The 27825-nt window shown below is 37.8% G+C and overlaps 1 protein-coding gene across 1 annotated transcript in view; it reads left to right on the forward strand.

Annotated features, from left to right (window-relative positions):
- IL1RAPL2 (interleukin 1 receptor accessory protein like 2) overlaps positions 1-27825 on the forward strand; it is a 599554-nt gene that overhangs the window by 87052 nt on the left and 484677 nt on the right. The gene's annotated exons all lie outside the window — the stretch shown is intronic.

Consider the following 27825-nt stretch of genomic DNA (forward strand, 5'->3'; position numbering starts at 1 on the left):
CCTCAATAATTTTGCAAAAGTTTTCACCACATTGCCTGATACTAATTTATAGTAACAATTTATGAGAGATCTTCTTTGTGTAGATCTTGTAACACCAATTACATTAGGGCTCTTCAAGATCTGCTGCTCCCTATACAAAGGTTTGCCTTACTATTTAGATACAACATAAAATTATGGAACTAGGAACTAGGCTCTGTGTTTCATATATATCATCTCATTTGATCAGCTCAGAATCCTGTAAGGTATGTCATTTTAGCCCTGCTTTATAGATGTGGAAATTGAAATTTGGGGAATTTAAGTAATGTTTTCTCAATGTTCTACAGCAACTAAATGATAATGGTGGAATAAAGCCTCAGGTGGTTGTTTTTCCAAAGCCTGAGCCCCTCCCACTAGTAAATGCTTATAAAATTATCTGCTGCACACATTACTATGATATGGTTTGACTGGAACAATTTTTTTTTATTATTTTTTATTTGTTTGTTTTGTTTTATTTGAGATGGAGTGTCGCTCTGTCACCAGGCTGGAGTGCAGTGGTGCGATCTCGGCTCACTGCAACCTCCGCCTCCTGGGTTCAAAAAACTCTCCTGCCTCAGCCTCCTGAGTAGCTGGGACTACAGGCGTGCACCACCATGCCCAGCTAATTTTTGTATTTTTAGTAAAGACGGGGTTTCGCTATGTTGACCAGGATGGTCTCGATCTCTTGACCTCCTGATCCTCCCGCCTTGGCCTCCCAAAGTGCTGGGATTACAGGTGTGAGCCACCATGCCTGGCCGATCTTAGTTATTTCTTGTCTTTTGCCATGCTTATGGATAGGAAGAATCAATATCATGAAAATGACCATACTGCCCAAAGTAATTTATAGATTCAATGCTATTCCCATCAAGCAACCACTGACTTTCTTCAAGGAATTGGAAAAAAACTAATTTAAACTTCATATGGAACCAAAAAAGAGCCTGCATAGCCAAGACAATCCTGGGCAAGAAGAACAAAGCTGGAGGCATCATGCTACTTGACTTCAAACTCTACTACAAGGCTACAGTAACAAAAACAGCATGGTACTGGTGCCAAAACAGATATATAGACCAATGGAACAGAACAGTGGCCTCAGAAATAACACCACACATATACAATCATCTGATCGTTGACAAACCTGACTCAAACAAGCAATGGGGAAAAGATTCCCTATTTAATAAATGGTGTTGGGAAAACTGCCTAGCCACATGCAGAAAACTGAAACTGGACTCCTTGCTTGCACCTTATACAAAAATCAACTCAAGATGGATCAAAGACTTAAACGTAAGACCTAGGACCATAAAAATCCTAGAAGCAAACGTGGGCAATACCATTCAGGACATAGGCATGGGCAAAGACTTCATGTCTAAAACACCAAAAGCAATGGCAACAAAAGCCAAAATAGACAAATGGAATCTAATTAAACTAAAGAGCTTCTGCACAGCAAAAGAAGCTATCATCAGAGTGAACAGGCAACCTACAGAATGGGAGAAAATTTTTGCAATCTATCCATCTGACAAAGGGCTAATATCCAGAATCTACAAAGAACATAAACAAATTTACAAGAAAAAAAAACCGCATCAAAAAGTGGGCAAGGGATATGAACAGACACTTCTCAAAAGAAGACACTTATGCAGCCAACAGACATATGAAGAAATGTTCATCATCACTGATCATTAGAGAAATGCAAATCAAAACCACAATGAGATACCATCTCACACCAGTTAGAATGGCCATCATTAAAAAGTCAGGAAACAACAGATGCTGGAGAGGATGCAGAGAAATAGGAATGCTTTTACACTGTTGGTGGGACTGTAAACTGGTTCATCATTGTGGAAGACAGTGTGGCGATTCCTCAGGGATCTAGAACTAGAAATACCATTTGACCCAGCCATCCCATTACTGGGTATATACCCAAAGGATTATAAATCATTCTACTATAAAGACACATGCACACATATGTTTATTGCAGCACTATTCATAATAGGAAAGACTTGGAACTAACCCAAATGTCCATCAAAAATAGACTGGATAAAGAAAATGTGGCACACGTACACCATGGAATACTATGCAGCCATAAAAAAGGATGAGTTCATGTCCTTTGCAGGGACATGGATGAAGCTGGAAATCATCATTCTCAGCAAATTATCACAAGAATAGAAAACCAAACACTGCATGTTCTCACTCATAGGTGGGAATTGAACAATGAGAACACATGGACATAGGGAGGGGAACATCACACACCGGGGCCTTTTGGGGAGTGGGGGGCTAGGGGAGGGATAGCATTAGCAGAAATACTTAATGTAGGTGATGGGTTGATGGGTGTGGCAAACCACCATGCCACGTGTATACCTATGTAACAAAACTGCACGTTCTGCACATGTACCCCAGAACTTAAAGTATAATAATAAAAAAACACTTAGTATGATGATTGAGAAATAGTAGGTACTCAATAAATCATATTAATTGCAGTCCTGCATGCATAATGATATTTTTGTCAATGATAGACTGTATATAAAACGGTGGTCCCATAAGATTATAATACTGTTTTTTTACTATACCTTTTCTATGTTTAGTTATATTTAGATACACAAATCCTTACCATTGTGTTACAATTGTCTACGGTATTCAGTACACTAACATGCTGTACAGGTTTGTAGCCTAGGAGCAATAGGCTATATCATATAGCCTAAGTGTGCAGTAGGCTATACCATCTAGGTTTAGTAAGGACAATCTATGATATTTATACCATGTTGAAATCACCTAATGACACATTTCTCAAAATGTATTCCCATTGTTAAGCAATTCATGACTATATTATAATTAGTATTATTATCCTCATCATTATTATTACTGGAAAGCTTGCAAAGGTGAGTTCATGGCCATTTCATGACAAGAAAGCAGTCTGACAAATGGTCTAAGACAAATTGTTGTTGTTAATAGGGTGCTTCATTTACAGAGCTTGAATGGAAAAAAAAATAGAGAGTTAACTAGGGGGCTATTAAAAAGCAAAGAGCCATATAAATAGGTATTAATATTTCAGGCAGAACTATTTTATTCAAGGAGATGCAATCATGTGGAATAATTTGTCAATTAAGGTGGTCAGGGCAAGTATTGTTGTCTGTATAAATGAGTTTTTGCAGCCAGCAAGACATTTAAGGGATGTATGAGCCAAGAGCAAAAGCTGCTAAGACAAAGCTGAAGTGGAAATGAGGCCTGAGGACAAGCATGTTGAGGAAACTGGACTTTTCCTGTCTAGCATTTCCTTATGTCATTATGATTAATCCCTGGTGGTTTATAAAGGCAGTTAAATGGCCTCCTTTGGCGTCAAATAGGAAAATAACTCATCAGTTCAAGTCCGTAAATCATTTCTTGGTACTGGAAGTACTTTATACAGTTAGAAATGTCTCCATGATTTGGCACTGGGCTCCAGTGGGGATCCTGAAGAGTAGCTGGCAACCACCAGATGCAGAGGCCTAAGTGATGAGCCTCATTGGCATGGGTCTGCAGGGAAAGAAGATTGGTTCCTTTCTGGGGTACATTGCCTTGATCCTCTCTGACTGGCCTGGAGGAATAACCACTTGTGTGTCTGTCATACAGTAGTCACTTAGTATGTTTGTTGAATGAATGAATTTACATATTTTGTGTGTTTTGAGTCCTTTGCATTGGAGCTCATCTTATAGTGTCTGATAACTCTCTCTAGCTATATTCTGGGAAAATGAGATAGAAAGGCAGTAATAATGATGTTTTGAAGCTACTGGGTCAATACCCTAGTTGTTTGCTTAATGTTGATGGTCAAGACATCATAGTCTCACCATAAACTGTAGCATAATAGTTGAATGAGAGATAATTGTGCTGTAATTTTTTATGATAAAAGGCATTTTAAATCATAGTTTAATTACCCAATCCCCCTTGCTCCTAAAATCAACATTTTTTGATATTGTTATCCTTACATTTTGTGCTAGTAAAATTATCTTCATGATGCTATTTAATTTACCTCCTGGCAAGCATATGAGGTGAAAGGTAAAAAGGACATTTTGGGACAAGTGAAAAAATATCTAATGAAGTGGTTATTCACCCTCATTCCACATGTAATACATTTGATATTCTGTTAACATTCATCAAATACTCATTGTTCTGGGTAAATAGATAAACTAAAAAAGGTATGATGTCTGTCCTGAGTGAGCTTGAAGTATAATGAGAGGTGGGAGAATAGACAGAGATTAAGTGAATAAACATATGGATACATGTATAATTATATATTGCAATATATCATTATAAGGAAAATAACAAAGACTAATTGAGATTGGGGATGGTCTACTTGAACAAAATAAAATTGAGGCTGGACCCTGATAGTTAAGAAAAAGCCATCTAGTTGAAGAGCGGGTGAAAAATATTTTAGAGGGAATAGCATGTGTCAGCTGTAAAAGAAAGATGATGGTGGCTTGGGTCAGAAGGGTGGTAATAGAGGTAGTAAAAAGTAGACAGATTTAAGAGATATTATAGAGCTAGAATGACTATACTTTCTCATGATGATTCCTAGGTTTTTGGTTTTAGTAATAGGGTAGACAGTAGTTCTATTTCCTGAAATGAGTAAGACTGAGGGGGGTCAGATTTTGTGAGGGGTTACAAAAGTTCTGTTTTGGCCATGTTTTAGAAATACTTATTATATACTCTAGAGGGGATGTAGAGTAGACAGTTAGATATATGAGTCTGGCATTCAGGGAAAAGTCTGGACTAGATATATAAAATTTGGAGCTGTCTGTATGGTATATAGGATGAGCTGCAATAAAGTACTAAATTGTGTGGGGCAATTGATGATTACTATAGGAGATCAATGCAAACTGCAGCTCCTAGGCCCTATGTTACATATTTTCTCCAGAATCATGACAGTATAAGAAAGCTACTTGTCATGATTTTTTGAAACCTCATCACATTGTTAAATATTAAGCATGATAATTGTACCTGTATTTTTTCTGCTATATGGGGATGATATCTTATATTTAGCTGACATTTGAATCCTTCAGAGCTAGAAGAATATAATGCCACACTAAATACAATCACTATTTATGATATGTGCTGGGTGCCATATTAATCATTTTACACACATTATTGCTAATCTTTACCACAGTACTGAATAGTACAGGCCCCAATTTATAGATAAAGGAACTCAAACTTGAGAAGTTACACAACTTGCCCAAGGCAACAAAGCAAGTTTTGGGGGGTCTTTCCCCATTCCAGTTCCACACATTAGGAAAAGTGACTCTACATTTCCTTTTGGATTCTTCCAATTTCCACAGTCTCTTACAACCCAAGGAACAGAAAGAAAATATTGAGATGTGCACATTTGCTGCTAGATCTCCTTGCTATTGAATAAAAGCCTGTCTGTAAGTGTCTGGTGCACATGCACAGCCTGCTGTTGGGATACCCATCACTTGTTGACTGCCTGCCTGGACTAGCAACTGTCTTCAAACCCTCTGGATACCATACTGAATTCTTAGTTGGAGGTCTACCACCAACAGGAGGGCAACTCCCTATTTGTGGTACAATGAAAGGAGAATAAAGCCTGGTACATAGTTGGCTCTCAATAAATGATAGCTAATATTATTATAATTTTCTTTATCTTATGCAATGACGACTTCTCAAAATCTCGATGAAATATGTATTATTATCTTACTGGTGAGGAAATCAAGACTCAGCAAGGTTAAGTAACTTGCCCGGGTCACACAGCTAATGAGGAACTGAGTTGGGATTTGAAGGCCAATCTCTGATTCTGAAACTTAAGATTCATGCATTTCTCAAGTTTAATGACTGAGTGAAGCCAGGGGTGTCATTGGAGAATATCAAGAGATAACGTTAGATAGAGAAAGTAGGCCTAATTACTGGAGGGCCTTGAATGTCAGGAAGAATAATTCATATTCTTAGCCTATTTTGGTATATGTGCCACAAAAGAGCTATGATTTTTCCTCACTGATAAAGAAGTTCGAGTTTTTGGACATCAGGTACCTGTTTCCAAGCTGAAGGCCCTAACAGCTGTGAGTAACACCTGCTCCTGGCACCTGTGCAAACTCAGAGACTTACCTTCTCTGGTGCTGATTTGCATAACATTCTTTCTCCTATTTTCTCGTTTTAACTCAACTCAGTGAAGATCTTCTGAGTATCTTTTCTCTGCCAAGGCACTATGCTATTTGCTGCTTCACTGGTTGTTGGGAGCATGCAGTTAAATGTAATCACACCAACTGGTCTGTATAGGTTTGTCAGGTGGAAAAGTCTAGGAAGAAAGATACTTGAGAAATAGCCAATGTCATTTTTTTGGAGCCCCTGCAAGAGAAAGCATAAGTTTATCCTGTTCTATTAGCCAAATAATCTCTAATTATTGGAGATGTCTTTTTAAATTAGTTAATTAAATTCTACTTGCTGAGAATTCTAGCTACACAGACTTTTGATTTAGCCAGTAATATTTTCAAACTATAAGTAGCTTAAAATGTGGATTAGAACTAGAAGAGACTTTGAATAGCAGACAGTCTGATTCCCCTCATTCTGTAGATGAGGTAGCAGAAGCCTGGAGAGATTAATTTATGTGCCCCAAAGACACAGCTTGGCAGTAACTAAGTTGATACTTTTTCCAATACAATGGTGCTTTCTGCCACTTTCTAACACTCCACAGTGTCTTTCTGACTTAGTCCTGAGCCTTGCCTAGGAGGCTTTTTTATGCCAAATTTAATCAATGTTCCATTTTAATTGAAATATTTAAGTCAGATTGATGTAAAGCCTTCAGAGAGTTCTGCTAATCCGGTTTATAAAAGTCACTCAGGCAAAACTGTGAAAGTATATAGGATTTCTGACATTTTCCAGAAGCCATTAGCTTATGTTCTTCAATAAGTCTTAGAATATATGTCAAAGGAGGACAATTTTCCAACAAACCTTGGCACACTCCATATGTATTCCTTTTTGGTCGGTTCATAAACCAGTTTTCTAATTCAAAGATGTTTTGATCCTCAAAACATGCACTCTTCCTTAATGATTGTATGCATTACAATATTACCCCACAAACTAGTTTATGAATATTAAAGTTTATTAGTAGGGAGATACTAGGAAGCAGAACTGAGAAAATAACTCCAGCAGTCTCCCTTGCTTGAAAGGAAATACGATGGAATGAAAAGGGCACAGGCTTTAAAGTCAGAAAGACATGGTTTCAAATTCTTTTCTTACCATTTACTCCCTGGATGACCTTGGGGAGATTATTGAACCCCTTTGAGCCTCTACTTCCTCATCTGTTTGTATATCTTTGCTTGCAGAGCTGTTGGGAGGATTTGAGATGACAGAGTAGATGATAGCTATTTCCACTTTGCTATTGTCATTCTGACTATTATTTACTGTTCCTACTACTAGTACTATTAGAACTACTGCTGTTACTACCACCATTAACCTACTTTGCAGCCTCAAAAAAAAAAAAAAAACGAAGATGCTTTATACTACTACTACCACCATTAATCTAGTTTGTAGTCTGCAAAAAAATGAGAATCAGCTGAAGAGCAGAAAAAACTTAAGACAGGGTAAGACAACGATAGAACAAAACAGACTTTTTAAAAAACAACTTCTGTTAACACATTGCCAGCCAGAAAGTTCAAACAACCTACTAAATAAAGATAGTACCTTAGTCAAGTTATGGAAAATATATTTTTATAAATGAAATTGTTAAGAGAATAACCCTTTCATTAAACCACTCTGTATATTCCATCAGGACAGGAATCGTATCTATTTTGCCCTTTTGTATTCCTATGACTTTAGTAAGGTCTTGACATAGAGTTGGAGATGAAAGAATACTTGTTGAATGAACAAATAAAATCCCTAAAGGTAAAAATAAGTATTATTCAGCTGCTATTGTTTGTTCATTAGTGTATTCATTAACCTGTTGAAAATATCTGGGCTCCTATTATATGATAAGCATTGTGCTAAGCCCTGGGAATGAAGTGGTAAAGAAAATCACACACAGTTCTTGTCTTTAAGAGCTTAAAATCTAGTGGAGAAAACAGCCCTTAAACCATCACACAAATAAATATGAAGTTTTAATTGTGAAATTGCTATGGAGGAAAGAAATGCATGGACTAAAATAACGTGTTAGGGGAATTTGACCTAATCAGTGAGATCAGGAAAGGCCTCTTAGAGGAAGTCAATCTTAAGCAGAGATATAAAGAGTAAGTGAGCATTAACTAGGAAAGACAGGGAAGGAGAGGCTTTTGGGACAAAAGGATCAGCATGTGCAAGCGTGTGGTGTAGAGGGATCATGGTGAATACCAGAAGCTAAAATAAGGCCAACTACGGCTGGCTGGAGTGAAGTGAGGAAGGAGGAAACTAGAATAAGCTTAGGCTAGAGGGGTGGGTAGGGGACAGACAGTGCAGAGCCTATGCCATATACAAGATTTTCTCTTCATCTTAACAGTAAGAGGAAGACATAAAAGTGATTTTAAGGAAGGGTGTCGGTGTGACATCATCAAATAGTTTCAGTGTGGAGAATGAATTGAAGAGAAGTCTGAATAGTTATGCTTGCACTAGTACAGGCTAGAGGTGATAGTAACTTGGACTAGGGTGGAAGTTGTGACTACAGAGAAAAGTAGATGCATTTTAGGGCTAGTTAGAAGGTAAGATCAACAAGACTTGGTGATGGCTTAGATGTGGAGTATCAGATAAATAGATGAGTGTCTCTTAAGTGATGATGTTTCTTGCTTGTCTAATTTGAAGGATTGTGGTACCTTTTAGTGACAGGTCCGGGTATGACAAGGTTCATTCAATCACAAATCTTTATATGTGCTACTATGTATCAGGCACCATGTTAGGTGTTGGAAATTCAGCAATTTATAAATTATGGTTCTTATCTACAAGAAGCCCACAATCTAGTATGGAAGGGTGTACAGAAAATCAACAAATAGTTACAGTGCAACAATGAGCTAGCTTGATAGAGGAATGCCAAGAGTGCTATGGAAGCCCAGAGGAGGAGAATCACCTAGCAAATGGGCAGAGTTGCAGAACTGTGGGGGGAAGCCAAGAAAGAGGAGTTGGGTTATTTTGGACTTGGTATGCACTAATTTGTCAGACCTGTTGACTAGACATTAAATTTTGAAAGAGAAAGACTCCTTTTTTTTTCCTTCCTCATCTCCTGCTTAGTATAATAAGCAACCTGGTTGTATATTCCATGGCTGAGAGTCAAGAGACAACTCCTGATGTCACTGGCTGATTTCAAAATCTTGGCAGAACTATTCGTATGTTCCTCTTCCTTTACAAGATATAATAGGCTTCAGAAAAGTGGTGTGTTCCACTCCTATTCAACATAGTGTTGGAAGTTCTGGCCAGGGCAATTAGGCAGGAGAAGGAAATAAAGGGTATTCAATTAGGAAAAGAGGAAGTCAAATTGTCCCTGTTTGCAGATGACATGATTGTATATCTAGAAAACCCCATTGTCTCAGCCCAAAATCTCCTTAAGCTGATAAGCAACTTCAGCAAAGTCTCAGGATACAAAATCAATGTACAAAAATCACAAGCATTCTTATACACCAATAACAGACAAACAGAGAGCCAAATCATGAGTGAACTACCATTCACAATTGCATCAAAGAGAATAAAATACCTAGGAATCCAACTTACAAGGGATGTGAAGGACCTCTTCAAGGAGAACTAGAAACCACTGCTCAATGAAATAAAAGAGGATACAAACAAATGGAAGAACATTCCATGCTCATGGATAAGAAGAAGCAATATCGTGAAAATGGCCATACTTCCCAAGGTAGTTTATAGATTCAATGCCATCCCCATCAAGCTACCAATGACTTTCTTCACAGAATTGGAAAACAACTAAAGTTCATATGGAACAAAAAAAGAGCCTGCATCACCAAGTCAATCCTAAGCCAAAAGAACAAAGCTGGAGGCATCACGCTACCTGACTTCAAACTATACTACAAGGCTACAGTAACCAAAACAGCATGGTACTGGTACCAAAACAGAGATATAGATCAATGGAACAGAACAGAGCCCTCAGAAATAACGCCGCGTATCTACAACTATCCGATCTTTGACAAACCTGACAAAAACAAGCAATGGGGAAAGGATTCCCTATTTAATACATGGTGCTGGGAAAACTGGCTAGCCATATGTAGAAAGCTGAAACTGGATCCCTTCCTTACACCTTATACAAAAATTAATTCAAGATGGATTAAAGACTTACATGTTAGACCTAAAACCATAAAAACCCTAGACGAAAACCTAGGCATTACCATTCAGGACATAGGCATGGGCAAAGACTTCATGTCTAAAACACCAAAAGCAATGGCAGCAAAAGCCAAAATTGGCGAATGGGATCTAATTAAACTAAAGAGCTTCTGCAGAGCAAAAGAAACTACCATCAGAGTGAACAGGCAACCTACAGAATGGGAGAAAATTTTTGCAACCTACTCGTCTGACAAAGGGCTAATATCCAGAATCTACAATGAACTCCAACAAATTTACAAGAAAAAAACAAACAACCCCATCAAAAAGTGGGCGAAGGGCATGAACAGACACTTCTCAAAAGAAGACATTTGTGCAGCCAAAAAACACATGAAAAAATGCTCATCATCACTGGCCATCAGAGAAATGCAAATCAAAACCACAATGAGATACCATCTCACACCAGTTAGAATGGCCATCATTAAAAAGTCAGCAAACAACAGGTGCTGGAGAGGATATGGAGAAATAGGAACACTTTTCCACTGTTGGTGGGACTGTAAACTAGTTCAACCATTGTGGAAGTCAGTGTGGCGATTCCTCAGGGATCTAGAACTAGAAATACCATTTGACCCAGCCATCCCATTACTGGGTATATACCCAAAGGACTATAAATCATGCTGCTATAAAGACACATGCACACGTATGTTTATTGCGGCACTATTCACAATAGCAAAGACTTGGAACCAACCCAAATGTCCAACAACAATAGACTGGATTAAGAAAATATGGCACATATATACCATGGAATACTATGCAGCCATAAAAATGATGAGTTCATGTCCTTTGTAGGGACATGGATGAAACTGGAAATCATCATTCTCAGTAAACTATCGCAAGGACAAAAAATCAAACACCACATGTCCTCACTCATAGGTGGGAATTGAACAATGAGAACACATGGACACAGGAAGGGGAACATCACACTCTGGGAACTGTTGTGGGGTGGGGGGAGCGGGGAGGGATAGCATGAGGAGATACACCTAATGCTAAATGACAAGTTAATGGGTGCAGCACACCAACATGGCACATGGATACATATGTAACAAATCTGCACATTGTGCACATGTACCCTAAAACTTAAAGTACAATAATAAAAAAAAGAATAATTGATCAAGAAAAAAAAAAGAAAAGTGGTATGTAAATCATATTGGGGTAAATTAAATCCTACTTTAAATGAACTGAGTCATTTGCTATCTACTTTTGAAAAAAAAAAAAAAAACAGCATTCTCTAATTTTTTCCCATATATTTCCATTTAAATCTTCAAGTTTCTTTAAGGCAATAAGGGATCCAGTTTCAGCTTTCTGCATATGGCTAGCCAGTTTTCTTTAAGGCAGTGCCCATTTTTTTGTTGTTTTATTTATGTAACTTCTAAATATATTTTACACATACTTTATTTTAAATCAACTTTATTGAAGTATAATTTACAGTCAATAAAAATGTACCCATTAATGAGTTTTGACATATAATATGTACCCTAAAAATACATGTAACCCTAAAAAGTTACAGTAAATCTCCTTCACCCCAGTCCCAGGCAACCACCTATCTGCTTTTTGACACTAAATTTGTCTTGGTGGGGCTCACATTTAATGACCTCCAGTGAATATTGTTGTGAGCACATATTAGGGGAAAACCACTTTCTTTTATTTCCATTAGAATTCTTATATCCCAACTTTAATGCTATAAAGAAAATACTGATCTTATCATGCTTTAGTATGCTTTTTGGGGTTGTCTTGGTGGTGGTTTCACAGAGAGAATTCTTGAAAAGATAATCTGTGGGGACTACAAAATTATGGACCTTGATTTACAGGCAGTCAGTCATTCCCTCACTAACTATGTTACCATTATGTATTGATACTCTCTTTTTTTTGTTAAAACTGTCAATTTTTTTAACTTTCATAGGTCAGTGATAGTATATAGGAATGGGCTCAGGATTTGCCATGTAGACCAGAGTTCAGACTTTAAGGGACAACCAGGAGGCTGGAGTGGTTGGGGCAGAGAGAGTAGTGGAGAGAAAATTAGGAGATGAGGTCAGAAAGATGGTGACGGTGGGGGATCAGATCATGTAGGGCTATGTAGGCCATTGTAAAGAGTTTGGCTTTCACTCTTAGATGGAAAGCCATTGAAGGGTTTTGAACAGAGGCTTGGCATGGCCAGGTTTATTTTACAAGGAGAACTCCGGATATTGGATAGAACATAGACTGAAGGGGGCAAGTACTGGAGCAGGGAGAGCAATTAGGAGGCTATTGCTGTAGTCCAGAGGGAAGATGATTATGGCTTAAACCAGGGTTTAGCAGTGAAAGGAATTAAAAGTTGTAGAGTTCCAGTTATATTTTGAAGGTAGAACCAACAGGTTTTATGATATATTGAACATGGGGTACTAGAATAAGTAATAAGTCACAGGCAAATCCAGATTTTTTGGCCTGCATAACTAGAAGGGTAGAGTTGTTGATTAATGAGATGGGGAAGATGGAATCAGGAGTTTGGTTTTGGACATTTGAGATGTCTCTTAGACATCTAAGTGAAATGTTGGATGGGCAGTTGGATATGTGAGTTCAAGAGAGAAGTCTACCATGGAGAAATAAATTTGGGAGCGAACAGCATGTAAGTTGTAAGCAAATCTATGATATCACTGAAGAATGTAGATAGAATGGGTTCAAGTTCTGAGCTGTGGGTACATGCCAGCATTAGAGGCTGGGGAGATAAGAGAGAAAACAGTAAGGAAGATTGAGGAGGAGTATTCAATCAGGCAAAGGGGAAAACTAATAGGAAGTAAGTAAAGATAGTGCTATCAAGAGGATGGGAGTGAAGGACTATGTTGAAGCTGTTGATTGGTCATGTTATTTAGAAACACGGTAGTTGCTAGTTGACAGGATCTTGATCTGACAGGATCCATTCTGGGTTCCTTTCATTATACTGCATTGCTTGTTCAGGTTCTTGTCCTTAAGAGTATCTCTTCACTCCTTTACCTAGAATTTACTAACAGCCTGTTGTGTGCCAGGCATCGTCCTAGACACTAAAACCCAAAGATAAATAAGATATGGTCCCTGCCTTTAGGGGATCCATGGTCTAGTAGAGAAATGAGATGCATTAACAATGATAATACAGCATATATAGTGCTATAGTAGAGACACATACAAAATATTATGGGAACCCAGAACTCATCTTGGGTGTAGGTAGGAGGTGGTGGGAGAAGGCTTTTCAAAGGAGATGACTGGACAGGGATTTCAGTAATGAGTAAAGGTCCACTAAACAAAAGTGCAACTTATCCAGAAATACTCACAGAGCTGAAACATCTGAACGTTATCTTGAAAGGTGGATTGTAATTTATCAAGTGGACAAGTTGAAGAAGGACTAGAGAGAAAGTCAAGGGCCAGATAGTAATTCGGGGTCTTCTGTATTGGAGGAGTTGATGGTGACAAATTGGGAAGGGGGAAGAGAAAAGAAGGAGTGAAGCAAATAACTTCCTTATTTTCTGCTTGGGTGATTGTGTTAGTAGTTATGCCAAAGTCTCCTAGGTTATCAAAGTTCCAGTATTGAGTCTTTCAGAAGGGGTACAGGTGTCTTCCTCAAATTTGTTTTGAGTTGAGTGTCCTGACACTAGACAGATGATTACTGAATAACTGGGTGCCTCACTTACACCTGATGGAGATAGATTTTCTTTTAAGTGAACCACGTTCATGGAATTTCACTTTTCTAATAGGAACATTTCTCTTTTGCTAAGGCAAAAATGGGTCAAGTGCTGAGACACATGGCTCTGAAGGGCTATCAGATGAGATCCACAGCTGGGCCCTTAGCCCCTCATAAAGGCCATTTCTGCCTATTTAAAGCCTCCTCTAGGCTTGATCAAAATCAAAACCATTTCAAAATGTAATAAATTATTACATTTTGTGCTGAATTGCTACTTCTCAAAATATCTTACATAGAACAGGATGTTTGAGAATTGAGTTTGTTGGAAGTTTTGTAAAACATTTTGTGCTTTGTAAAACAAATGAAAATATTACAGGACAGATATATTAGAGATGTATCTTTTTAATGACAAAAGTCTTTTGTACTGTCTTTAAATACTTGTTTACTGTTAATCAACGATTTGAGAGAAAGGGAGGAGAAGCAAGAGTGAAATTTCAGTGTGAAATTTGTGTTTCACAATTTGTCTCACAAACTGAATTGTAATGTTTTTTAAGTAATCATAATGGATTTGTGGAATTTATGAAATGATCACAAAAGTCATCAGGAATATGAGAACCAATTCTCAAAGTTTTTTCTTTTGTTCAGAGTTAAGTTTTTTTGTTTTGTTAAGAATAATTGATGAAGTCACTTAGCTTTATTAAGGAAGTGAAAAGAAAATTTATGTCAGTCTTTATTTGTTTTTGAATATGTAATACCCGCACCCAGTAGAAGATCCAAACAATAAAAATGTGTACATTGAAAAAAATCTGCTTTCTGCCTCCAACCCCTTACCTAGATATAATCATTTTTTCCAGTTTTATGGATATGCTTCCATAAATATTCTGTTGAATGTAATAGTGATTCTAAAAGTGTAGCCCAAGGACTCCTAGGGCCTCAAAGACCTTTTCATGGGTTCTACAAGTTCAAAGCTATTTTCCTAATAATACAGTTGACCCTTGAAAAACACAATTTTGAACTGCACAGGTCCAGGTACATATGGATTTTTTTCAACCAAACATGAATAGAAAATACAGTATTAGTGGAATATGAAACTCACTTATATGGAGCACTGACTTTTCTAAAAACCTGGTTCCTCAGGGCTAACTGTGGGACTTGAATATGTGTGGATTTTGGCCTATGCGGGGCGAGATAGGGGGCAGTCCTGAAATGAATTCCCTGCATATACTGAGGGACAACTGTACTAATGAAATTAATAATGATATTAATATATACGATGTTTTGATATTGAGGTATCATAAAATGTATCAACATTTAGAACATCCACATAACTCAATGAAGTAGTATTTTCCAGATAACCAATGTATGTTGTTATGAAATTATGCATGTATAAAAGATCCATTCAAAGAGCAATATCGGTCAATGGATTTTAATGTAGCAAGGTATACAAAGTTAATTGATATGATTTCACACTTGATCTTAGCCAAAAGGTCAAGACGCAATAATTGATATGATTTCAGATTCCACACTTCAGCTAATCCTTAAGAAACTGCCACTTGTTGTGTTTGGTATAGTATCGAAGAAGATCATCCACACTTTTTTGAAAAGGCTGTGAAAATACTTCTTTATTTTCTGACTACTTGTCTTTGTGGGACTGGATTTTCTTCATATATTTCAAATAAAACAATATATCACAACAGGTTGAATGTAGAATCAGATATGAGAATTTAGTTGTCTTCTGATAAGCCAGGCATTAAACAGATTTTCAAAAATATAAAAACAATAACACTCTTCTCATGGCCTTTTTGCTTTTGCAAAATACAGTTTCTGTGATAAATATGTTATGTAATAAAATCATATAATTATGATTCATTATTTTAAGTAAATTATTAAATATTTTTTAAATTCCTCAGTTTTAATGTTTAATATAGTAAACACATAACCTATATAAACAAAAGCTTCTTAGTATTTTCTTTAATTTTTAAGAGTGAAAGCAGTCCTGGCCGGGTGCAGTGGCTCACACCTGTAATCCCAGCACTTTGGGAGGCCAAGGCAGGCGGATCACAAGGTCAGGAGTTCAAGACCAGCCTGGCCAATATGGTGAAACTCTGTCTCTACTAAAAATACAAAATTTATCCGGGCATGGTGGCAGGCGCCTGTAATCCCAGCTACTCAGGAGACTGAGGCAGGAGAATCGCTTGAACCCAAGAGGCGGAGGTTGCAGTTGCAGTGAGCCGAGATCATGCCACTGCACTCCAGCCTAGGCGACAGAGCAAGACTGTCTAAAAAAAAAAAAAAAAAAAAAAAAAGAGTGAAAGCAGTCCTGAGACCAAAATGTTGGTGAACTGCTGATATATTTTAAAAAGTGTACATTTGGTTATTTTCTCTATCATTCTATTTGTCTTTATGTGTCTATATTTATTTTTATACACATAGTGTGTGTGCAACTGTCGTGTGACTTGATTTTTGAGATTTAATATTGTTTGAGCATCATTTCATATCAGTAATGATAGATATTTCACTTTTATGTGACTTCATAGTATCTCATGGTATACACACACACAATTCCTGAAAGGAGAATTGCTGGATTAAAGGTTATATGCATTTTAAATTTGATAAAACTGCCAATTTGTCCTACAATTTATGCTCCCAGCAACAGTGACTGAGAATACCTGTTTCCCCAAATCTTTGTCAGCAGTTTTCCCTCAAATCTTTTGCTGCTTCCTGAGCATATAGGGAAAAAATTATATCTCATCGTAGGTTTATTTGGTTTATCTTATTGTTATTGGTGTTAAGCATGTTTTCATATAATTCAGTGTGGTTATGTTTTACTTTTTTGTAAACCATATGTTTTCACTTCATTAAAGAGAACCCTCGCACCTTGGTACAGATAATCTTTCAATTTCTAAATATAATTCTGAAAAAAAAAAGTGAACCTTCAACTTCGAATGGAATGCCATTTAAAAATTAGCTAAGCCCCTCAAGCTCTAAGGACCCTTTAAGCTGTGACATTAAGTCTCAAAACAATAACAGATACCTTTGAGCTGTACAAGAAGTTAGCATGTTTACAATGTAGTGATTGAATTGTTTGTAATATGATTTAACTAAAAGCAGAAAGTTGAGCAAAAGCAATTTGCAAACGATAGATGATAATGTAATAAGAAACATTTATTTCTATATGTAAATGATGTGCTGTTTCCTTTACCTGTCCTTTGTGAAAAACAATGAGGAATGTTATTTCTGTATCTGTCACCATTTCCCACAGTTCAGTGGACAAGTTCCTCAAGATCTTCCAGTTTCCATTTACTAGAGCTCTGCTTTTTTTTGGAGCTGAGGCAAGGGGAAATTTCCTTATACTTTTATCAAAAACCTTGAGGTTAATAATTGGAGTGATTTCAGAAATAAGCCTGTTCTGTAAGAGAATGGGAGTGTATTAGAGTCACTATCATGCTTAATATAATGGGACTTCCCATTCAACATAGATGTGAAGATTTTATAAAAATAGCCACAGCCACAGAATTGACATTTGTGTTTTGAGTCCCTTGTTGCAATTTAGTCAGCAGAGAAGAATACAACAAATGAAATTTTAAGGGTAGAGGAAGAGTCACAGCAACACATAAGATGGTCAGGGAAAAGCACTGCCTTTTCACAATCTGTTTGCTGTGGAACCTCCCATAACTAATTTCTGAAAAGTAAGCCAAATGAAAAAGTAAATGGTTTACCTTTATCTCTGGTTGACCTGTTTAGCTGACTGTGTTTGATGACTGGGAAAATTTTATTTATCTGAATACAATAGTGGAGAAGAGTGAATTGATTGATCAGTAAATCAGTCAGATTTTACTAAGTGCGTATTATGTACTCAACCCTATGTTAGATGTTGTATAAGATGTAACACCCGTTTTCAGGGAAAGAACATACAGGGGTAAGTAGTTGAGCACATATCAGGCACTATTCTAGGTCCTTTACACATGATTATTGCATGTAATGTTCACAGTAACCTTGTGAAGAAGGTGTAGAGTCGGTACTGTTATTCACACTAAGGTCAAACACCCTATAGTTCTGTGTGTGGGTGTTGGCATGATACAGAGTGAAGCCAAGTAATTAGCAGCAGATACCTCATGGGGTAGATGGGCTAGAGTAGGTATTTTTCAATTGGTGAAGAAAAAGGGGAGGGCATTCAAGACAAAGGCAACAATATGAGCTCATTACAGAGGAAGGGATAAGCAGTATATGTTTGTAGAATTACTCAATCTGACAAGAACAAGTGTGTTAAGGAGTTTTGGAAAATGAGATTGGATAGGAAGGGTGAAGCTAAATTATGAAGGACCTTGAAAGCCAGGACATATGATTTGGGCATTTTGGACTAGGCAGTACGCAACCATGAAAGGTTTCTGAGCAGAAAAGGAGTGACATATGGAAAATGTTTGTAGGCAGATTACTCTGGAAGTGGCAAATTTGGTGGCAGGGTGACTAGACCTGAGATTATTGAAATAGTTTGATGTGAGGTAGGTGAGTATCTTTTTAAATAAAAGCATTTAAAAGAAACAGGCTACTAAAGGCATAATTTCTCTAGGCTTTGAATTATTTGCTTTGGGTCAAATTGATTAGCTCTTGGTAGATGATTAGACAGGTGTAAAGTGAATCCTGTGACCTAGACATCCCAATCACTTAGACTAAATCTACGGCAATATTTTTCAAGCCATGAGTTACATGACCCATTAGTAGGTTATAAATCAGTGTTGAAATTTGCAAAGAGTGTTTTTTAAGTGAAATAGAAAATTGAATAGAATAGAAACTATCAATTTGCCTATGGAGTGATAAGAAAAAGTGCGTTTGTGAAAAATTATTTCAATCGTTTTTGTTATATCTGTGTATACAGGCACATCGGGTCATGATATAAAATATATTTATTACTATGGCTTGTGGTAAAAAAAAAAAAGCCTCTGATCTGGAGTATAGCACTGAGTTACTTAATCCTTTTTCCTGCTATGTAAATTGTCAAAGCTTGCATGATTGATTTGAACATTAATATAAAAACCCCACCACCTAGTTCAGGATGTCTTTACCTTTTTCCTGGCCCATTTCTAACCACCCAAAATGATCTGTTTACTTTTAGTCTTTCTATACTAATTCATCTTATACCCAGCTGCCAGATCAGTCTTTCTAAGAGTATTTCTCACATCATGTCATTACCTTTGTCCAAAAAATACACTGGTCCTCAATGCATTAATTTAATATTAATTTAGCAAATCTCAGTTAAGTACCTAAGAAATGAAGTCCACGATCTTTGTTTGGTCACATATGCAAAGTCCTTTTAATTCTTACCTCAAACTGTATTTCCAACTATGTTGGCACCACAGAGACCCCATAGATCAGCTTAATTGTACTACTTACTCTTCCTAGAATATATGCATTTTTCACTCTCCTATACCTTTGTTCATGCTAATCCCCATTTATTGCCCTTGTCATCCTTTAAGGCCATGACTTTTATAGTCATCTCAGCTGGACATAATTAGTTCCTCCTCTGGACCCAAATAATACTTTTTGTCATTCATGTGAGACTCATCACATTCTGTCTTGCATTATATTAGTTGGGTTTATTCCGTTTTCTAGATTATAAACTCTTGAGAGTAAGGGTCACTTCTTGTTTATGCCTGCAATGTTAACAGTGCTTTGCAAAAGGTAGATGGTCACTATGCAGCTGCCAAATCAGTGAAAGTACTGAATTCATGACACAGTTCAGTCTTTTTCTTTCATTTAAGCAGAATGACATTATATAGTTCAGCAAACAATTTTCCCAATATTTTTCTCAGTATGACTGACAGCATTAGACAGAATGAAACAGAGCAAAGAGCACTGGGCTAGGAATCAGAAGACATTGACACTAGTCTTGGCTCTGTCACCAAAAAATTCTGTCACTTTTAATATGCCATTTGATCTCTCTGGTTATTTTAGCATAAGGCACTCCTCCTTTAAAAATATGGGACTGAAATGGTTAACTTAAGTTTTTTTCTAACTCTAAAAACATTCATCTTAGATTATTTACTGTGCCAGTTTCATTCACTCAGCAGATACTTATTGAGTCCTTACTGGGGATATAGCAATGATCAAAACTAACTATATGCTTTCATGGACCAGACATTAAGGTAGTGGAGACAAATAATAAATAAATAAAATGTAATATATAATGTAAAATAGTGGTAAGTGCTAAAATAAAAATAAAACAGGGAAAAGGGATGGAGATTGGCAAGGAAGGTCTCTCTGAAGAGGTGACATTTGGGCAGAGATCTGTATGAGGTGAAAGATTTGGGGAGAAAAGCATACCAGGCAGAGGGAGCTGCTATGCAAAAGCCCTGAGGTCAGAATGTGCTTTGCACTTTGGGGGAACAAATAAAAGCCAGTGTACTTGAGTCATAGACAGCAAGAGGTTGAGTAATAAAAGATGAGGCCAGAGAAGTAGTAAAGGACTAGATCATATGAAACCTTTTCAACGGAGTAAAGAGAATGTTATTCTAAGCACAGTGAAAAGCCGCTGGAAGATTTTAAGCGGGGTGTTTTAGTCCGTTTTCACACTGCTATAAAGATATTACCAAGGACTGGGTAATTTATAATGAAAAGAGATTTAATTGACTCAGAGTTCTGCATGGCTGGGGGGCACCTCAGGAAACTACAGTCATGGCAGGGAGGTGAAGGGGAGGCAGGCACCTTTTTTCAAAAAGCAGCAAGAGAGCAAGTGAGAGTGGGGGAAAGCGCCAGACACTTATCAAACAACCAGATCTCATGAGAACTCCTTCACTATCACAAGAACAGAGTGGGGGAAACTGCCCCAATGACCCAATTACCTTCCACCTGGTTCCTCCCTCCACACCTGGGGATTATAATTCCAGATGAGATTTGGGTAATTACAATTCCAGATGAGATTTGGGTAGGGACACAGAGCCAAACCATATCATAGGGTAGTGATATGATCTACCTTGCATTTAAAAATGATTGCTCTGGCTGTCGTGTAGAGAATAGATGGCAAGAGTGGAGGCCAGGAGACTAATTAGGAAGCTACTAAAATAGTCCCTTTAAGAGATTATCATTTTCTATATATGTGTGTGTTTCTAAATAGATTTTTGTCTTTTAAAATTTTTTAAAATTTTATTTTTAATTGACAAAACTTGTATTTTTGGTATAAACATGTTTATATATATATATGTGTGTATATCTACACACACACATATACATTGTGGAATGATAAAATCAAGCCAATTAACATATCCATCACCTCGTATCCTTATCATTTTTTGTTATGAGAACACTTAAAATCTATTATTTTAGCAATTTTCAAGTATATAACACATTATTACTAACGATAACCACCATGCTGTACAATAGATCTCTGGAACTTATTTCTCTTATCTAACTGAAACTTTGTACCCTTTAATGAGCAAGGAGATGTTGAATGATTAGACTGAAATGGTGACAGTGAAGATGGAGTGAAGTGAATAGATTGGGAATATAATGTGGAGGGAGAATGGACAAGATTTGTTAATGAATTGAATATGGCAGAGGTGTAGGAAAAGTGGGAATTAGAGATGACTCTTACGTTTGTCACCTAATCAACTGAGGGGGATAGTGATACTATATACTAAGATGGGGAGAATGAGGAGGAATAAGCTTGAGGGTTGAGGCTGGAGATTTAAACAAGAGTTCAGTTTGTGATATAAGTTTAAAATGTCTATTTCAGTTTCAAATGAAGAAATAAAAGATATATATGAATATGGAGTTTGGAGAGAAGTCAGGAGTGGATATGCAATCTTGAGGGCTGTTACTATTTAAATGACACTTAAAGCCATGCTACTAGATGAGATAACCTCGGAAATCATTCAACATTTTCAGACTGGGTAGGAAAAGAGTCAACAAAAGAGAATGAGAAAGAATCGCCAATTAGTTGAAAGAAATACCAGGAATATGGGTGTCACTGAAGCCAAAAGAAGATACCGTTTTGAGTTGAAGGACGTGATCAACTCTAGCAAATGCTGCTGAGTTTGAATAAGTTGAAGACTAGGAATAGATCATTGCATTTGGCAACATGTAGGTCATTGGGCACCTTGACAAAAGTTAATTTTGATGTGGTAGAAAAAATAGGCTAACAGAAGCAGGTTGTAAAGAGATGGGGAAAATGAGGAAAAGGGGACAATGAATCTATAATGAGAAATTTTCTGTGATGGAGAAATCGAGGAGTTAGCTAAATGAAGATATGGGGAATCAAATAAGCTTTTTTGTTGTTATAATACATATAAGATCTCTAAAAATATGTTAGATCTGTTTTTAAGCTCTACTGAGGTTTAATTGACATAGAAAAAGTGCATGTATTTAATATAGACATTTTGATGACTTTGGACATATGCATACTTCTACTGTGATACTGTTCCTATAACCATAATAGTTTTATTGCCTGATGCACACAGCGAGTCAGTACACTGAAACATCAGGTTGTAGCAGAGAAAGAGGTTTTATCATAGGGTCACTGAATGGGGAAATGGAAGGGAACCTCAAATTAATCTCCCCAAGGAGTTTGGAGCTAGGATTTTTAAGTGTCTCAGAGTGGACTGAAGTGTGGAGATCATTGATTGGTCAAAGAGTACAGGGTGAAGCCATGGGACAGCAAGATGCAGAAGCTGTATTCTCATGCTAATCTTTCTTGTTCCTCTGTGGGGGTCTTCAAACTGGTTGCTGGAATTTGAGGTTTGAAAAACATCTTAAGCCATCCTCAAACAAAAGCCTTAAAATTCTAATGTCAGAGATCCTATCTATAGGAACAATGGGGATACAAATCAATTTTTAATTTCCTATGACCCTAATGCCAGAAATCCTACCTATAGGAAAAATGGGATGCAAGTGGTCAGTTATCTAATGCTACATGACTTTTAGCAACAAGGAAATGAGCAAGAGGGCAGCCTGATAAATGCTTAACTATAACTATATTTCCGTTTAGAATGCGGCATGCAATTCTTGTCAACCCTGTAGGAATGATTTCAGTTCTGCTTTGTCTTGTTAATCCTCTATCCTGAGCTGTGATCAATAAGGAGGGAATCGGGTGATGACTTCTCTGGCTGTGTCTTGCTGACAAGGGGCACAGATGGGTACCATAATCAGGATTTGAGGAATAAAACTGCTTTGCAGTGGCCTGGAAATGTTCTTGAGTGCCAAGTCTAGGGTTTTGACTCTGCGTGGCAAAAATGTCAGTTCTTGTTACTAGTCCTTGTTGTCTGTTGGGAATAGAAAAGAAAAAAAACAATAATTATAATAAAAAGAATTTGTAGGAGGCCTGTATTAGGGCATTCTCACATTGCTATAAAGAAATACCTGGGGGAAAAATACGTGAGACTAGATAATGTATAAAGAAAAAATGTTTTAATTTGCTCATGATTCTGCAGGCTATACAGGAAGCATAATGGGTTTTGCTTTTGGGAAGGCTTCAGGAAGCTTCCAATCATGGCAGAAGGCAAAGTGGAGCAGGTGTCTTACATGACAGGAGCAGGAGCAAGAGAGAGGGAAGAGGTGCTACATACTTCTAAATAGCCGGATCTTGCAAAAACTCACTCACTATCATGAGACCAGCATGAAGAGGATGGTGCTAAACCATTCATGAGAAATTCACCCCAATGATCCAATTACCTCCTACCAGGCCCCAACTCCAACACTGGGGATTACATTTCAGTATGATTTTGGGCAGGGACACAGATCTGAACCGTAAAAGGGACCAAAACCAGTTTCCCATTCCCATAAGAAGCCAGCTAAAGAGATCATTAACGGGGTCCGTGATATACATCTCTTGCCAACATGCCATATTTGGGGGTATAGGTTTCTGAGCCCTGACATCCCCTGTCTGAAACTTCCCTAGAAGTTTCACACGTTAAAAGCTGAGTTGGTGGAAAAATTTAGTAAATAGCTGAGTGGCAAAAGGATCCTAGTAAACCAGTCTCCCATTCCTGGAATAGTCCAGTCCCATTAAACAGCTATATCTCATTTCAGCAGATGGCATTGCAGGCAAACTATAGTTTGTATATCACAAAGCATGCTTGCAGTTACTCAGGAAAACAGTAGTAGCAATTTAATTGAGTATAAGTCAGAGAAATGGAATAAAAATTTGGTAATATACGTTTGGAGACATACTTAGAAAAGAATTCAGGATTCAAACTAAACTGTAGACAAATAAGAAAAACTCAAAAGAATGGACACAGTATACTAATAAAAGGTGTACTGTAGTTTCTTTTGAAACATTATTTTTCTCTCTTCAGTGCCTCATTTCTACCAAATAAAACTCAGTAGGACCAATTTATTTGCAAAATAAGTTTGAGTCTTATTATATTTGGTCTGATTATTTGCATAGAGTGCAGCAAGAGTAATTATTGGTGATGTAGGCTTTTAAAATTATTTTTAATTTTTATTTTTTGTAGGTACATGGTAGGTATATACATTTCTGTGGTATATGAGATATTTTGACACAGGCATGCAATTCATAATAATCACATCCTGGGAAATTGGGTATCCATCCCTTCAAGCATTTAGCCTTTGTGTTACAAACAATCCAGTTATACTATTTTTGTTATTTTAAAATGTAAAATTATTGACTACAGTCCTCCTATTGTGCTGTCAATACCAGGTCTGTTAACCATCCCCATCTTCCCCCTGCCCTCCCACTATCTTTCCAAGACTCTAGTAACCATCCTTCTATTCTCTATCTCCATGAGTTCAGTTGTTTTGAAGTTTAGATCCCAACAATAAATGAGAACATGCCACATTTGTCTTTCTGTGCCTGGCTTATTTCACTTAACATAATGACCTCCTGTTCCATCCATGTTGTTGCAATTGACTAGATCTCATTCTTTTTTATGGCTGAATAGTACTCCATTGTGTATATGTACCACATTTTAAAAAATCCATTAATCTGTTGATGGACACTTGGTTGCTTCCAAATCTTGGCTATCATGAATAGCATTGCAGTAAACATCAGAGTGCAGATATCTTTTCAATAAACAGATTTCCTTTATTTTTGGTAGTGGGATTGCTGGATCACATGGTAGCTTTAGATTTGTCCTTTCAAGGAACCTCTAAACTGTTCTCCATAGTGGTTGTACTAATTTACATTTCCACCAACAGTGGATGAGGGTTCTGTTTTCTCCACATCCTTGCCAGCATTTGTTATTGCTTGTCTTTTGAATATAAGCCATTTTATCTGGGGTGAGATGATATCTCCTTGTAGTTTTGATTTGCATTCCTCTGATGATCAATGATGTTCAGTACCTCTTCATATGCTTCTTTGCCATTTGTATGTCTTCTTTTGAGAAATGTCTGTTGAGATCTTTTGCCCATTTTAAAATCAGATTATTAGGTTTTTTTCTATAGAGTTATTTGTGCTCCTTATATATCCTGGTTATTAATCCCTTGTCAGATGGATGGTTTGCAAATATCTTCTCTGATTCTGTAGGCTAGCTTTTCAGTTTGTTGATTATTTCCTTTGCTGTGCAGACACTTTTTAACTTAATGTGACCCCATTTGTCCAAGGCCTGCTGGGAGTCTTTCCTGGCTAACACTGCTGATTATTCAGGGCCCAAAGACTCTTTAGTCAGCAAGTGATGAATCCTGCCAGGACTTGGTTCTTCCCTTCAAGGAAGCTGATTCTTTCATGGTGCACAGTGTGTTTAGCAATGTCATCTGTGTGCTAGGGCATGGAATGGGGGGCTCAGGACTCTGCCTTGTACCCTATTCTACTGTGGCTGAGCTGATGTTCAAGTTGTAAGACAAAGTCATCTTAATGTCCCCGCTCTTCTGAAGCAGAGGGAAGCAGTCCCTCCCAGAGCTGCAAGCTATGCTGTCTGGGTTTGGCAGAGGGGTGACACAAGCACTCCCTTGGGCGCTCTCACTAGATTGTCTCACTACCTTAAGTACCTTAAGTCCACTGGCTGTAAGCTCAGCACAGAACCAGGACTTGCACAGGAATTGCAGTCCTTGTGGCCTAAACTGGTTTTAAAGTTTATTTTGTACCCCAGAGCACTTTAGCCCATGGTGACAGGGCTTGTTGAGACTTAGCTTCTGACTGCTGGGTTGGATGTTTTGCCCCTGGCTAGGGCTTGTCTAAATGCCCCTTCCGTGGGTACTGAGTTCTGCGCCATGTTGCTTTCTGCCGTGACAGGGCATCACTGAATTCCAATGCAAAGTCCACGATCACTGCACTCTCCCTCCCCAAACCACGTGATTCTCTCTCCATTTGACATGGTTACTGCCAGGGCATGGAGGAGGGTTGGTGATTCAGGACTGTCTTTCATGCCCTCTTTAGTGCCTTTTCCCTTAATATGATCTTAAAACCAGGTACTGTAATTGCCCCCACAAATTAAAACCTTTCAGAGGAGACAATGATTTTTACTGTCCATTCAATTGGATTCCACACAAAACGAGAGGCCAGGAGGCCAACTGGGAAGGAATTCTTACCCTTTTACTGGCTTTTTGGGTTCCTGAATTCCTTCAACTGCAGCTTCCAGAAGAGCAGAGTTTTGACCACCCTGATCGCTAATTACCAAGGAAAACCATTTTCATTCTTTTCATGGGTTCATAGGTGAAAGCCACTCAATTTTATAAGACACAAGGGATCCAATTAACATTCCCCATATCAGCGGAGACAAAATTACAAGATACACATAACAGAGACACAAACACCAGTTATTCTACTCAGTTTCCAAGTTTTAAGCAGGCAAAACAGACAAAACACCAAAATGGTTACTCCCAGTCAGTCCTGCTGATATTCTGCTAGTGATTCCTTCCATCTTGCCCACACACAAATGGGGCAAGACAAAAACAAACACAAGGCGTCATAAGTCAAAATTCTGAAACCAGATTTCAGAACTGAGACCAGAAGGATCCTGGAGTACTTCCCTCTAACAGTGTGCCTTTCGTTCTCCTTCCAATTGGGGAAAATCCCCTTAAACAGGGCCCTTCCTATAGGTTAGGGAAGGTCAACAGGATCTCCGAAGAGGTTACAAGACCTCTGAAGAGGCCAACAGATCAGAAGAATGGAAAGGAGATGTCAGTTGCACTTGGAAGTACTCACCAGATTCAGAAGACATCTTTCAGATTCAGAAACCATTTCTCTGCTGCAAGCAAGTGTATGCAATGCCCTGCCAGCAAGCGAGGCTCAGGGACAGCCCCTGGTTTAAAGAAGCCAGGTAGCCACTTGGGCTTTCCTCTGGGCCACAGAATTGGGTGAGGGAGCACCAAGCCACAGCCACATAACCATGAGGGGTGTCCCTTTGTGGGGTTGCCACTAAATAGCAGCCAGAATATGTTCATTGCCCAATGCACACAGCAAGTCAGTACACTGAGACATCAGATTGCAGCAGAGAAAGAGGTTTAATTGTAGGGTCACTGAATGAGGAGATGGGAGGGAACCTCCAATCCATCTCTCCAAGGAGTTTGGAGCTAGGATTTTTTAAGTGTCCTTGGAGTAAGCCAAAGTGTGGAGATCATTGATTAGCCGAAGAGTGAAGAGTGAAGTCATGGGACAGGGAAATGAGGAAATTGCATTCTCATGTTAGTCCTATTACTCTGTGGGGATCTTCAAACTGCTGGAATTTGAGGTCTGAAAAACATCTTAAGTAATCCTTAAACAAAAATCTTAAAACTCTTATGTCAGATTCTGTCTATAGGAACAATGGGGATGCAAATCAGTTCTTAAACAGTCTTATGACCTTAATGTCAGAAATCCTACCTATGGAAACAAGGGCAATGCAAATGATCAGCATCTAGTGCTACATGACTTTTAGCAGCAAGGAAGTGGGCCAGAAGGCAGCCTGATAAATGCTTAATTATAACTATATTTCTGTCCAGAACGTGACATGCAATTCTTGTCAACCTTATGGGGATGGTTTCATTCCCACATCAAG

This window comes from Symphalangus syndactylus, chromosome X (assembly GCF_028878055.3).
Source record: "Symphalangus syndactylus isolate Jambi chromosome X, NHGRI_mSymSyn1-v2.1_pri, whole genome shotgun sequence".
NCBI classification, from domain to species: domain Eukaryota; kingdom Metazoa; phylum Chordata; class Mammalia; order Primates; family Hylobatidae; genus Symphalangus; species Symphalangus syndactylus.